The sequence below is a fragment of the Ambystoma mexicanum genome, chromosome 4q (assembly GCF_040938575.1).
Source record: "Ambystoma mexicanum isolate Mex_15411 chromosome 4q, UKY_AmexF1_1, whole genome shotgun sequence".
Classification (NCBI taxonomy): domain Eukaryota; kingdom Metazoa; phylum Chordata; class Amphibia; order Caudata; family Ambystomatidae; genus Ambystoma; species Ambystoma mexicanum.
The window spans coordinates 55,140,091-55,155,749 of NC_090928.1; positions in this window are offsets into that span (position 1 = coordinate 55,140,091).

Consider the following 15,659-nt stretch of genomic DNA (forward strand, 5'->3'; position numbering starts at 1 on the left):
TAGGATCTAATAAAATCACTTTAGCTATTTACCATTAACACATTTGTAACAAGCTTCATGTTGAGACATGAAAAGTTTATTTTTGAAATTTGCAAATGGATGATATTCTGTACCTTAATGAAGGGTCAGCCTCGCGCTCTCTGTGTAACAAAAAGCAAATCCCAAATTACTTATTTAGAAGCATTGTCTAGAAAGAGAGTTGTTACTTTTTTGGTGTCACAATAATTGTGAACATAACATGCCGAATAGTGTAATAAATAGGTATTAAATACGAATATCATTTTCATTTTATAAACACATGGTGACATATTGTTATTACCCCTTGCTGTGTTTTCTAAAGGCAAAAACACTAACATGGCATTGCAATCAAAGGCATCAGAGAAACCTGGAACACCTAACAGACATATTTACAGAAAAGGGAGATCCTGAGCCAAGCCATCAGAGTGGATATGGTGACCTGGGAGGAGCTGTAACCTGGGGCGTTGGCACAAACTACTTGTCTCTATAGGGACGTGGACTTCTACCCCAACACATCCATCTAAGTCCTGTAAAAAGAACTGAAAGTGCCCATGATACTCATACAGGACTCACAGAGGCTGTTGTTCTGGGTAAAGATTTTCTGTTATGTGGCTGATGCCTCAGAGAAATACAAACAACTGAAAGTCCTTTACTTTTAGGTCCAGAAATAGTTAGTCCTCCTGGAATGAGGAGGACTTAGAGGAAAGGATGGAGGTGTGTAAAAGGGTCTGTAGCCCGACCCTATCAGGAAGGGATGGGGACCTATGTCAGCTGGGAGTGGGAGATTTACCAGGGTGGACGCCAGAGCCAATTGTACCCCACAGGGGCAAAGGGGCAATTTGGAGGGCTCCTGTCCCTTCCCTAAGTGTCAGTGGAATTGAATTTGGTACTCACCACATATATCTGTTTCCAAAAGTCTTTCTCTCTTTTTCATAGAGAACTATCAATGGCAGCAGCCCCATCTGTGAACTGAATGGCAAACAGCCCACAAGAACGTCTTGTGAAATGTTAATAGAAACACTGATTGACTTTGGTATTGGAATTCTTTCCCAGCAGAAATGCATGAGAGGGTGGTGGACCAATGCCCCTCACATGAAAAGGCATAGACTAGAAGCTATTGGGCAGAGTCAACTGATCCAGAAGGAAAACAACACATGATCAATTGTAAGAGAATGGAAACAGAAAACAGACACAGATTGTGTCCACATGTGCCCTTTGTTTTTTGTAGAGGGTGGGAAAGGTAACCGGATGTGTTGTACAAAGTGTAGGTTCAGATCATGGGGATGGTATAAGGGCAGATGAGGTTGAAGGCGGGTCAGGTTGGGTCAGGGTTTTGGGCGTGGTGGGATACTGACTGTTTGTTAGCTTGCAAGTCTAATAAATTTGACTACTACTTGCCCATTCCTTTTCAAGCTACTTAGTTGTCTTGTTTTCTTTACTTCGACACTAGTGACATGAACCAAAGAGGTGATTGTGATCCCACCAAATGAAACAGAACCCCCAAAATCTATCAGGGAGGAAAACATCTTCTCAATGTTTAAACCAACTAAGCCTTTGGAAACCACTAAAGATCCAACAAGTGGAAATAAGACCATACAACAGAAAAAAATATATATATGTTGTCTATGACTAAGAGGAAATCAAATGGGTCGAGAGAATTTTCAAGAAATGTGGGCTCTCCACCACCAACGGATAATAGACCTATTCCAAAACATGCAAGGAATGAATTGATGCTTCTGTTGGTGGAAATGGCCAGGGATCCATCTATTGCACCTGCCATCCCTACCAGAAACAAAAGGGATATAACAAAAGACAAGTTACTCCCTCTCAGTCTTCCTACCCTTAATATAATCACAGATTCCTGCTCTGATCCCTCGATCTTAGCGGATACCTATAACCATGCCGTGCTCACAGCCTTAAACTCTATCGCCCCCACTAAATTCAGGAAACCAAAACCACATGTTAAGAGTCCTCCGTAATGGTCTCATCCTAGCCTCCCTCAACTATGAAGAAGCCATCTTCCAGGCCAAAAAAGAGTCCTATAATAATCGCATTACGCAAGCACATTCAAATACCAAAGAATAATTCAAGATTCTAAAGGAACTTGAGACACCTGCCTTGCCCCCAGATACTTGCACTAAAGATAGCAAATGGTGTGCTAATATTCAGACAGCGCTACTGGACAAAATTGCATTCCTCCAATTTAAAATTAAAGGCAAAACAATTCTCTACAGACTGATAAACTTCAGACCACTCTTCTGAGTGCCACCTTCCAGGCCACCACTAACATGAAACTTTTCTCCTTTTCTCCACTCACCATTGCTGAAGTGGAAGGAATTATTAACAAACTTAAACCATCAAATTGTCAAGGTGATTTATGCCCTGCTACTATTATCAAGGAAGCCTCTCATGATCTAGCCCCTTTCATCACAGCCTTCATAAACTCGTCGTTCAAAAGTGGTGTAGTCCCGGACAATCTCAAGGATGCCTGGGTCATCCCTTTGCTTAAAAAACGTCGCTTTACTCTAATATACCAACTAACTACAGACCTACCACTACCTGTCCTTTTCATGCTCACAATATTAGATCGCGCAGCTTACCTTCAGATCCAGGACTATCTCAAAGCTAACAATCTCCTCGGTCGGAGACAATCGGGCTTCCGCTCAAGGCATGGTGTCAAGACTTGAGTGTCGTGCAGAATATAGGACCTCCGCCCCTAAGCACCGAACAGAGAGGTAAAGCAACTCGCTGTTCAGTCTTTAGGGTCACAGGTGGCAGGTACAGGAGCGCAGGAAACCCAGAGAGCTGCAAAGGAAATACGCAGGTATGGAATAGACAAATGGCACACAGTACAGGTCAATTAGGTACAAAGAGGCAAAATTCAGGAATCTTACCTAAGTGTTGGGGTGTAATATCCTGGAGGGGAGCAGTGTGTGGCAAGGAAAGTAAAACTCTCCCTGAAAGCGTAAGCTGTACCCTCAGTGAGAAAGCAGCAGCAGATGGTGGTACAGTGCTCTCACTGGAAGCCCCTGAGAGATGGCAAACTGAGCGGTTCACTTGGTGGGTTATTGAGTAAGTTCCAAACCGATCCTGGAAGCTGATGTGAAGTCTGGAGCTGAACCAACTGAGCCAAGTTGTCATAGCCAAAACGTGATCCAAATAGAAGTTCGTAATGCAGAGCGAGGTCAAAGATTCCTGGTAATGCAAAGTCCAAAAACCAAGGGTAATCCAAAATACAGTCCAAAGTACGTAATCCGAGGTCAAGGGAAAAAGTTAAAAAAGCAAACGTTAATCAGAACACCAGTAGCGCCAGAAAAGCAGCAGTGAAGCACGGAAAAAGGCTGTTTTAAGGGGGTTGCCATGGAAATCCGGACACGTGATCGGAATCCCTGTGTTACGTGACGAGGATTGATGCGTGGTATCATGGCAACGCTACCCCTTTTCGTGTGCTGTGAAATGCACCATGGAAGCTGCCAATGGAGGAATGGGCGCAGCCGGCTGCCGCAACCCTGAGCCTGCTGGAATGCCTGGAGCATCGGCGAACCTCCCCCTGCCACTGTGAGGGTACGGAAAATGAAATACAGGTGGCGTGGTTGAAGGTATCAGTGGGGCATTCTGGGAAATGTAGTGCTATGGGCTTGAGTGCTGGGGAACGTAATGCTGTGGACTTGAGTGCATGACAGAGCCTCCCCCCCAATGGCCCACGACCCCATGGGCTGGACGGATTTTCCCTATGAAAACGGTAGACGAGGATTGGGGCATGGACATCAGCAGCGGGAACCCAAGTCCTGTCCTCGGGACCATAATCCGACCAATCAACCAGGTATTGCAGACGAACCCTGCAAACACGGTAACCCAGGATCTCATACTCGTCAGAGGCGTGCAATGACAAGGAGCGGGGGGCAGGACCACACGGGTGGAAGCGGGGCATGATTTCAGCAAAGATGTGTGGAAAACTGGGTGGATACGCCAAACAGAAGGCACAGAAAGATGGTACGCTACTGGGTTTACCACTTTGGTCACTCTATACGGCCCCACAAAGCGAGGGAGACGTTTCTGGCAACCAGGGATGCAGAGATGTCGAGTGGACAGCCAGACCCTATCACTGCACAAGTATATGGGGGCAAGGGCACACTTCTTGTCAGCGGAAGCCTTCATAGCAGCTTGGGCCTCGCAGAGATGCGTAAGGGTTTGGGCATGGACCTGGGATAAGTCTCGGATGCAATCTGAACTGCAGGAGTACCGGACGGGAAGACATCTGGAAAAGGAAGGGTACGAGGGTGTTGACCATATAGAGAATAAAACGGAGAAAACCCAGTGGAAGAATGTGGTGCATTGTTGTAAGCAATGTCATGACCTACAGAACGCGCCCCTATTGGACTTCCTGGTCCTTGTCTCAGCGAGGCTTACACTTCCTGGTACTCCCAACATGGCCATCCAGCGTGAAACCCCTTCCTCGCTCCACACGTGGGACGTACGTGTTCTATTTATAGACCACGACCCCCGCGGCTCTGTGCGTCTCAATCTATTGCGAAGTAGCGACCAGACGTGTGCTCCATAGCTCGCAGTATTGTTTTCCCTGATTCTGTCCCTTCTAAAGTCCCTTCCTAGTCCCTATCCTTTCCTCATTCTTCCTGGACTCGTGTGCTGTGTAGTGCACCCTCTTACTTCCCCGGATTCCTGGATCGTTGCATCCCGGAACTTTGAACGCACGCTGGAGTCGGAAGAGACTCGTGCAGCCTTATTCAAGACCCGATCCGTCCGCAAGAAGGCATCGACAAAGAAATCCTGCAAAGATCGGACTCAGGTGAGAAGGGGGGAACTCCTTGACAGTTTGAGACGTCACTCGACCTAACTCGATATGGACATGGAAGCGGCCGTTCAGGACATGATGCGTGGCATGCATGAACTATAATCCGAGGTACAGAATCTCAAAGCGGAAAACGCTGCTCTTAAGCAATTGGTCCTATCCCGTGATTCTGCCACAAAAGAAAGTGTATGGCTGGGCGGCGTAGTTGACAAATACGATGGGTCGGCAAAAACCCTTCGTGGATTCCTGGATTCATGTTTGGTCCACTTTACCTTTAAACCCTGATACTTTTCGACTCCTAGAGCTAAAGTGGGTTTCATAATTTCTCATCTTTCAGGAAATGCATTAACCTGGGCTACGCCCCTCGTTAATTCCGGCGATGCCCTCCTAGATGACTATGATGGGTTCATACAGGCCCTTAAAACCATGTTTGATCGCCCAGAGCAGGTCTATAGTGCCCAGAAACGCCTGTTAGACTTCCAGCAGGGAGCCCAGGTTATGCTCACCTTTGTAACCCGATTCAAGCAATTAGCCAAGGAAGCTGATTGGTCCCCTGAGGCGAGTTGTACCCTTTTCAGGAGAGGACTGAATGAGGAGATTAAGGATGAGTTGGCCCGAGTGGCTCGCCCAAACTCATTCCAGGCACTAATGGACCTTGCCATGCAAATAGACTTTTGAATCCAGGAAAGGAAGGCAGAGAAGTAGAAATCCAGAGGAAATCCTCCAAAGGTGTCCTTTGAGAGTACCACCAAGACGGACATAAACCCAGACTCAGTCATTGAACCAGAACCCATGCAAATATCTGCAAGAAAGGATGAGAAGGATCCATACGGGATTGTGCATGTATTGTGCCTCAGATAAACACTTGGTTAGGAAATGTCCTCTAGCCCCTCCTCTGCGTTCAGGAAACGCCAGCTCCCGATCCTAGATAGAGCAGAGCTTCGGGAGAGAGATGTTTGCTCCACATCAATTCCATCCTTGAACTCTCCTGGACAAAACAATTTGGTGATACTGCAGGCCTTCCTATCGCCCTCCAAGAATAAGACCTATTCCATCTTGGCCTTGGTAGACTGCAGAGCTATGGGAATTTTCATTGATCAAGATTGGGTTGTTAGTCATCATATTCCATACGAGACACGAAGCAGCATGCAGCCGGTGGAAGCAATCGACGGAAGACCCCTCACTTCAGGGCCCATAACCCTGCAGAGTAAAGAGATCCAGCTTTCTATAAACCATCATCAAGAGCGGATCAGATTCGACATCATTAAGTTAGCTCATTACCCCATGGTATTGGGTATGCCCTGGTTACAGAAGCACAATCCGTATATCAACTGGACAGCAGGATCACTATTCCTAGGCTCAGAGTTTTGTATGTCTCACTGTCTATTCCTGGATCCCTCCTTGACACCCCCTAAAGAACCACCAAGAGACCAGCAAACACCACTCATGGTTTCCAATATCATACAAGTCCCTGATGCCTATCAAGGATATGCTGATGTATTTTCAACTGCCGTAGTCCAGGCCTTACCCCCTCACAGACCTGAAGACTGTGCCATAGATACAGATCCCTCAGCTGTGGTTCCCTTCGGCAGGATGTTCATCCTTTCTGAAGGCCCTCCGAGAATACCTGGATACCAACCTCGAAAATGGCACCATAAAACCTTCTAAATCTCCAGCGGGTGCTTTGTTGTTCTTTGTTCCCAAGAAGGACACCAAGGAACTCAGACCTTGCCTTGACTATCGTGGCTTAAATCAATGCACCCTCAAAGACCGGTACCCATTGCCCTTGATCTCGGATATCCTGGAAGCTGTGAGAGGCGCCGTAATATTCACGAAGTTGGATCTCTGGGGTGCCTACCATTTGATCCGTGTCCGGTAAGGAGACGAAGGGAAAACAGCTTTTAGAACACCCTTTGGTCACTATGAATATCTAGTCATGCCCTTTGGACTAGCTAATGCTCCCGCAGTTTTTCAACGTTTCATGGATATGGTGTTCTCAGACATGTTATTCCTCTTCATCATTGTCTATCTGGACGACATGTTGATCTTTTCCAAGGACCTTCTAAAGCATGAAGAACATGTAAAGGCAGTACTGCAATGACTCAGTGAATACAAACTTTTAGCCAAACCCAAAAAATACTTGTTTCACGTTACTTCTGTTCACTACCTAGGATTCATCCTTAGCCCAGAAGGAATTGGTATTGACCCTTCAAAGGTAAAGGCCATACTGACATGGCCCGCTCCCACATCTGTGAAAGAAGTTCAATCCTTCCTGGGGCTTGCCAATTTCTACCGGAATTTCATATCCACCTTTTCCGAGATCGATCAGCCGATCGTTGCTCTCTTGAAGAAAGACACCCCCTTTATCTGGTCTACACCGCAAGATAAGGCATTCCAACGTTTAAAGGCAGAGTTTACGCAAACCCCCATTTTAGCCCAACCCGTCATAAATCGACCATTCCTAGTGGAAACGGATGCCTCTAACTACGCCATAGGAGCGGTGTTGAAGCAGGAATTTGAGGATCAACTGGAACACCCCATTGCTTACCTTTCACAAACCCTGACTCCCAGTGAGACACACTACTCCGTCCTGGAAAAGGAACTGTTAGCCATCCGCCAAGCCTTCACTGAATGGCGACATCTACTTCTGGGTGCTAGACATCCAGTTCAGGTCTGCACGGACCATCGCAATCTTCAATTTCTACAGTCATTGGACTGTAGGAACAGTCGTCAGGCGCGTTGGGCATACTTCTTTGCCCAGTACCAGTTCTGCATCACTCATGTTCCCGGATCACAAAACCTGATTGCTGACGCCTTATCTCGAAGTCCTGACTATGTAACTACTGAAGATAGGGCCTACCGTAAGATGTTTCCCCACACGATCTTTGTAGCTCAAGCAGTCAATCTCCTGGAAGAAATTCGAGTTCAAACCCAATCCTCTGATATGTGGAAGGATATTTCAAGGAAGAACCAATGGAATATAAGAGTCAAGGAAGGATATTTATTCAAGGACAAAGCACTGGTCATTCCCACACAGAAATTACAACAAAGAATAATAAACCTCTGTCATGATACCCTTCACTCCGGACATTGTGGCATAACCAACACCCTTTGCCTCATACAGAGACAGTTTTGGTGGCCTGGAATGAAGACCGACGTACAGCAGTACGTCCAAGTTTGTGCTATATGTAGTAAAAATAAACATGATAACAAGAGACCGGAGGGTCTTCTACTGCAACCTACACTGCCAACAAGGCCATGGGAATTCATTGCTACAGGCTTCATTGTGGAATTACCACCTTCCCGAGGATACATGACCATCATGGTTACCAATGACTTGTTCACTCATATGGCTCATTTTACACCCCTGTGTAACTTACAATCCTCATCCGAACTTGCTGGAATCTTTCTGGAACACATATTCCGTCTGCATGGACTTCCTTCAAAGATCATTTCTGATCGAGGACCTTAATACGTCTCACAATTCTGGAAACATCTTTGTCACATTTTGGGAATCCAACGTGCCCTCTCATCAGGTTATCATCCCCAAATCAACGGCGCCACAGAACGTGCTAATCAGACCCTGGAACAGTATCTTCGTTGTTTCGCCACCAAGGTTCAGGATGACTGGTCGCTCCCGATACCCATGGCTGAATTAGCCTAGAACAATTCCGATCATTCAGCACTTAAGACCAGTCCCTTTTATTGTAGCCAAGGTTTCCATCCATCAGTTCCACCCTTGGTTTTCCCTAATACCACACCGGTACCTACTGTCGACTCCTGGATCAAAACCCTCATCAACGTATACCAGGAGGCCAAAGAAAACTTAGAGAAGGCCAGAACACAGACTAAAAGGTATGCAGATTCCAAAGGAAGACCAGGGCCTTCTTATGCAATTGGTGATCAAGTCTGGTTGTCCTCGAAATTACTACCCCGACATCTACGGCCAAACAAATTGGCTCCTCGGTACTATGGTCCATTTCCCATCAAAGAAATTATAAATCCAGTCTCATACCGGATCAAACTACCAGACTCCTGGAAGAAAATTCACCCAGTTTTTCACACGTCCTTATTAAAACCCTACATCCAATCCTCCCGGAAATCCTGCAGACCCCCTCCTCTACTGGTCAACAACCAACTGGAATACGAAGTGTCCAGAATATGCAACTCCAGGTATAAACAGGGTCAGCTTCAATACCTGGTTGAATGGAAGGGATATCCTCCTAGTGAAAGAACCTGGGAACCACTTTCTAATCTCAAGACCCCTGGACTGCTCAGAAAATGTCACCTCATACACCCGGGCAAACCTGGAGAAACGGGTCTTCGGAGGAGGCATGCTGTCATGACCTATAGAACGCGCCCCTTTTGGACTTCCTGGTCCTTGTCTCAGCGGGGATTACACTCCCTGGTACTCCCAACATGGCCGTCCAGCGTGAAACACCTTCCTCGCTCCACACGTTGGACGTAGCGTATTCTATTTATAGACCACGCCCCCCGCAGCTCTGCGCGTCTCAATGCTATTGCAAAGTAGCGACCAAACGTGTGCTCCGTAGCTCGCGGTATTGTTTTCCCTGATACTGTCCCTTCTAAACTCCATTCCTAGTCCCTATCCAGTCCTTCTTCTTCCTGGACTCGTTTGCTGTGTAGTGCACCCTCTTACTTCCCCGGATTCCTGGATCGTTGCATCCCGGAACTTTGAACGCACGCTGGAGTCGGAAGAGACTTGTGCAGCCTTATTTAAGACCCGACCCGTCCGCAAGAAGGCATTGAGCAAGAAATCCAGCAAAGATCGGACTCAGGTGAGAAGGGGGAACTCCTTGACAAGCACATTCAGCCAATTGTAGGATCTGATACCAGGTCTGTTGGTGCTGTAATGACAGGCATCTTAAATATTGCTCCATTGCCTGGTTAACCCGTTCGGTTTGTCCGTCCGTTTCCGGGTGGTATGCAGAAGAGAATCGGACATCCATACCGAGCAGTTTGGTGAGGACCCGCCAGAACCTGGATGTGAATTGCGAGCCCCGATCAGAAATCAGGATGGACGGGAGGCCAAATAAACAGAAGATGGACTTGAAGAACAGCCCCACCAATGCGGGAGCATTAGGGATACCTGAACAGGGAACAAAACTAGCCATTTTGGTATAGGAATCCACGACCACCCACACTGTATCATAACCCTGCACCCTTGGCAAGTCGGTAACAAAATCGATTGTAACTGTGTGCCAGGGTCTGCGTTGGATAGGCATGGATTGGAGCAACCCTAAGGGGCGACCCTTCCTATTTTTGCATTGAGCGCAAACTGAACAAGTATTGATATCTTTTCTTGTGGTGGGCCACCAACACCAACGTTTCAACAACAATAATGTGCGTTTTTGTCCCGGGTGGTGTCCGTTAACAGGGGCGCCATGAGACCACCACAAGGCTTGACTGCATGAGTCAGGTGTGGGTAACACAAGTCTATTTTGTACAAACGGGAGGCCTTTCGTGATAGACGGGGTCCCAGTCAGCTAACTGGTCTGGATGTTGAGACACCCATTGGCGGACGGAAGACTGAAGGGACGATGGAGGTGTGCAGAGGCATATAACATCACCTTTTTCTAGCAGAGAATCAGGAACGACAGAAAGGGAAACACACCCTGGTGAACGTGACAATGCATCAGCCTTCCCATGCATAAGTCCAGGTCTGTGTTTTATCACAAAATCATAAGCCGCAAAGAACAAGTGCCAGCGCACCTGCCGGCTGTTGACGCATTTAAGAGAGGCCAGGTCCTGCAGATTGCAGTGGTCAGTATATACCATGGTTTGGTGTCCATAATGTGATGCCCCCAGGCTTGAAAAGCGTCTTTGATTGCCAACAATTCTTTCTCCGTGACAGTGTAGTGTGCTTCAGTAGTAGTAAACTTACGGGAATGGTAAGCGACAGCATGTAAACAACCAGAGGACACACAAAGCTGCGAGAGCACAGCACCCAACGCAAATGATGAGGCATCGGCTTCCACCACAAACGGAAGTTCTGGGCTAGGGTGCTGGAGGACAGGGGCAGTGGTGAAAGCAGACTTCAGGGCCACAAAGGCAGTCTGTTGCTCAGATGCCCAGAGGAACGGGTTCCAAGGACTAGTCAGGGCAGTGAGGGGCTCTACTATGGATGAGAAACCAGAAATGAAACATCGGTAATAATTAGCAAACTCAAGACAGGACTGAAGGGACTTTATGTCTCTTGGAACAGGCCAATCCAGGACTGCACGTACCTTTGAGAGATTCATGGATAACCCGCCCATTGAAATATGGAACCCCATGAATTCAACCTCCTTAACATGGAAAAGCCACTTTTCTGGTTTAGCAAAGAGGGAATGCTTCCTAAGCCGGGTCAAGACCTCTCGCACGTGTACCACGTGCTCCTGTAGTGTATGTGAAAATATGATGTCATCCAAATAGACTATGACAAATACATCTGTGATGTCACTAAATACCTCATTCATAAAGCGCTGGAAAGTGGTGGGCGCGTTGCACAGCCCGAAGGGCATGACTTTGTACTCATAAAGACCGTATCTGGTACAGAATGCGGTTTTTCACTCATCACCTTTACGCACCCGAACCAGGTTGTAAGCCCCTCTCAGATCTAATTTGGTGAATACGGAGGCATGCATCAACCGGTCGAGTAGTGGAGTGATGAGAGGAATAGGGTACCGATTTTTTTTTTCTTAAAATCCCGAAGAATGGAAAACAATTCCTTTGAACCAGATTTTGCTTTCAGGATCCTGAGATTATAAACCTCTGACTTTAGCGCCTCTTGTATTTTCTAACCAGGAGTTTATAATTAGTGTCATGATCTCTGCTTCCAAAAGGCCAGGACTTACCCAACTCCCTTGGAAGCAGACCCATAACCCAGGTTCCGAGTGCCAGCCAGTCCCAATTGGGACCTTTTGGACCCTGTCGTGGCGCCAGTGGCGCCAGGCTCATAAATATGCCCAGTCCCAGCGCTGCAAGCGCCGGGCTCATAATGCTTGGGTGGACTTACCTGCAGCAGACCATGCTGCTTACTTACCTGCCAGTTGAACCCCTGATCCTCTTCTGTTTGGGACTACTTTTCCTGTTGGGTGGGGCAGGAGCCACTCCCTAGGTTCAGAACACTGGAACTCCTCTGGAAAGCAGGAACTCTTTTCTTACCTAGGCGTGGCTGTGGAAGGAGACACCTAAGCACTACAGGAGGCTATTTAAACCACACCCGATGGATGAATCTTGCTTTGCGTTATTCTGCATCCTCTGCAGCAGAACGCTCATCGTGTCTTCTGCATCTGATCCTGGGCCTAAAGGAAAAAGGCTTACCATCCTGAATCCAGTCTTCAGCAACATCTATAAAGACAAGAAAGAACAGGTTAGCACTACGGTCTTCAGTGACAGCGCATCTCTTACCTGGTCCATCGGCTGTCATCAACGCCTCGCGCAGCATTCCTGCATCTGAAAGACAAAGGCTTACCTACTCTTCACGCGCTCCGGAGGTCATCGCACTGCATTCCGGCATCTGAAAGACAAAAGCTTACCAACTCTCCGCACGCTCCGGAGGCCTTCGGCGCTGCATCCCGCATCTGTAAGACAAAAGAAGGTGCGTTTAAAGACATTGGGTAACGTTCAATACTCACGTGCCATTACTCCATCCACGCCGAACTCAGTGGGCATTCCGGCATCCTTCAGCAGCTCCGAACTGGTACCTGCAAAATAAAAGGACGGTTAGTGCGCATCGTGAAGCAAGCAACAAGCGCTTACTTACGCGCTTCCAGGCGCTTCTATTCCGCATACGGTTCCATCCTCAACTCACTTCAGCCAGTCAACCGCCATCGCCGGAACCCTGCAAAATAAGAGACAACATTACAAAAGACTTTTAAAGACATTTGAAATATTCAGAACTCACCGTTCGTGAAGTAAACGACGGACAGCAGTCCTCTGAAGTCAAGAGGCCTGCGCTACCTATCCAGTGAAGAAACTGGTTACAGCACCCTGCCCCGAGGCAGATGGAGAGCTCGGCGTTCACTTACCTAAGTTGAGAGCGTTAACCTTTGGGGTTCTACAGGAGAGGAGAAAAGGAAAGAGATAGGGACACCCCAATAACCCCAGTTCATTAATCCCATATTTTCTATCTGCAGACATCTTACTCTTCGAGTCAGGCATACAGTGCACAGAGGTCCAGCCCAAAGAGCCAACCGGGTGGTGCACATCACTTTTGAAGATACGGTAGTCGCCCAGTCAAGACCGGCGCCTCTGCGAGAATCAGGTGAGCGTTACAGAACGCAAAGCCTACCGCAAAACTCTCGCCCAGGCGCTATGGAAACCTCGGATACCGACCACCTAGCCCGGTTACTTGGGGAACTAAGAGCAGAAGTGCATGCAGCTCGTCAGGAAACGAATGCTCTAAGAAGGGAACTAATTATTTCCAAGGAGCGAACAGACGATCTTGCTAGACAATTGCTACAGTCACAAGCCGGACAGACCCCGTTACCCGCATCAGGGGCAAATCTTCCTTCAACATCCCCTATGAATCCAGTGCAGATCAACCTACCTGGGAATGTACCTCTGGCTCCGCCCGAACGATTTTCTGGTGACCCAAAGAGGTTTGCAGTATTTATCAATCAGTGCCGGTTGCATTTTTTATGCCGGCCAGCAGCCTTTCCAACTGATCAAGCTAAAGTAGCTTTTGTGCTTTCGTACCTTAGTGGCAATGCGGCAGACTGGTCGATCCCTCTAGTTAATCAAGATGATCCGGTTCTCCATGATTTTCAAGCCTTTCAGCTTAGTATGGAAAAACTGTTCGCAAGACATTCACAGGGGCAGGCCTTGGACAATAAGCTTCTTTCGTTGCGACAGGGTAATCAAGACCTTTTGGCTTATATTGCATCTTTCAACAGACTAATAGTGGAAACTCAATGGCCTGAGGACAAAAGGATTACGCTGTTTTATAGAGGTCTACGTGGAGAGCTCAAAGACGTTTTAGCCCAAGTAGTGAATCCCCCACAAGACTGTTCGGATTATATAGACTTAGTCGTTCAAATAGATCACAGACTGCAGAACAGGAAGGCCGATCGTTCCAAGTTTGATGCTCGAGTATTTTCCAAACCACCAACTCCTTCCAAAGGAGTAGACTCCGGGGAACCCATGCAAATAGGGGGCCTGAAAGGACCACTAACACAAAAGGAGCGGGAAAGGAGAAAACAGTTGCAATTATGCCTCTATTGCGGAAACTCAGGGCACTTTCTTCGAGACTGTCCGGTGAAACCAGCCAAGAAGGCGGTAGGAGCTGCAGTTACCAAGGTCACAAACTCTGAGCAGGGAAACGACCTCGCCCGACAAGAATAGAGGTCCTCTTGCCGAGCGTTAAAACCAGTTCCGTGACCTCGCATTTCGTGATACCTATGGTCCTCATTAGCCCTGATCATCCAGATCGATTACATGCGATTGAAGCTTACGTCGACAGCGGTGCCATCAGCAATTATGTGGATCAGGAAATGGTTTTGAGGATGAATCTAACTCTTTGTCCCAAGGCAGTAAAGGACCTCATTACTACGGTGGATGGTACGGAGATAGCCTCCGGACCAGTAACGCATACCACTCAAGAAGTGACGCTAGTTAGTCAAGATGGACACCATGAGAAGATCGTGTTCGATGTGATCAAGGCCCCTCAGTTCCAGATTATTCTAGGGATACCTCGGTTAGAGAAACACAATCCTCGTATCGATTGGCGAGCAAGAACGGTTCAGTTCCCAGAATGTGTCTCTACTTGTCACCTTCCACCTGGTGTTGCTGCAGCAGCAATTTCTTCGGAGACTCCCCAGTTACCTCCCGAATACCTAGAATTCCCAGATGTTTTCCGGAAGGATCAGGCTAACTCTCTACCTCCTCATAGGTCCTATGACTGCCAGATAGACCTGATACCTGGATCTACTCCTCCGTGTAGCAGAATTTATGCCCTCACCGAGCCTGAGAACCTTCACCTCCGACAATACCTGGATCAATACCTAGCGAATGGGTTTATTCGTCCTTCTAAGTCCCCTGCTTCTTCAGCTTTGTTCTTCGTTCCAAAAAAAGAAGGGGACCTTAGAACTTGTATAGATTACCGCGCCCTGAACCAAATCACCGTTAAGAATAGATATCCGTTACCTTTAATCCCTGAACTCCTGGACCAAGTCAGAAGAGCATGCATATATACAAAGCTGGATCTTAGAGGAGCCTACCACTTGGTACGGGTAAAAGAGGGCGATGAATGGAAGACGGCCTTCCGCACCAAGTATGGGCTATTTGAATATCAGGTCATGCCCTTCGGGCTTTGCAATGCCCCGGCCGCCTTTCAATTTTTTATGAACGATGTCCTCAGAGAACTCATAGATGTATGTGTTGTCGTTTACATTGACGACATCCTCGTTTATTCTTCATCGGAATCTGAACATCGGAAACACGTGAAAATGGTCCTCGAGAGGTTGCGTCAACACAGACTTTTCGCTAAGTTGGAAAAATGTGTTTTCAACGTGACTGAAGTTGAATTCTTGGGATTCATATTATCACCTAGCGGAGTGCGTATGGATTCAAGGAAGGTCGATGCAATTCTCAAATGGCCATCACCATCCTCCGTAAAAGGGGTTCAAAGCATGTTAGGCTTCGCCAACTTTTACCGCAGGTTTATCCCCGAATTCTCTCGAATAGTCCAGCCCATCACCGCCTTGTTAAAGAAAAACAAACGTTTTGAATGGTCTACCGAGGCGGAACAAGCTTTCCAGAATTTGAAGACAAAATTTATCTCTGCACCAATTCTAAAACATCCTCGCCCCGAACTCCCCTACAACGT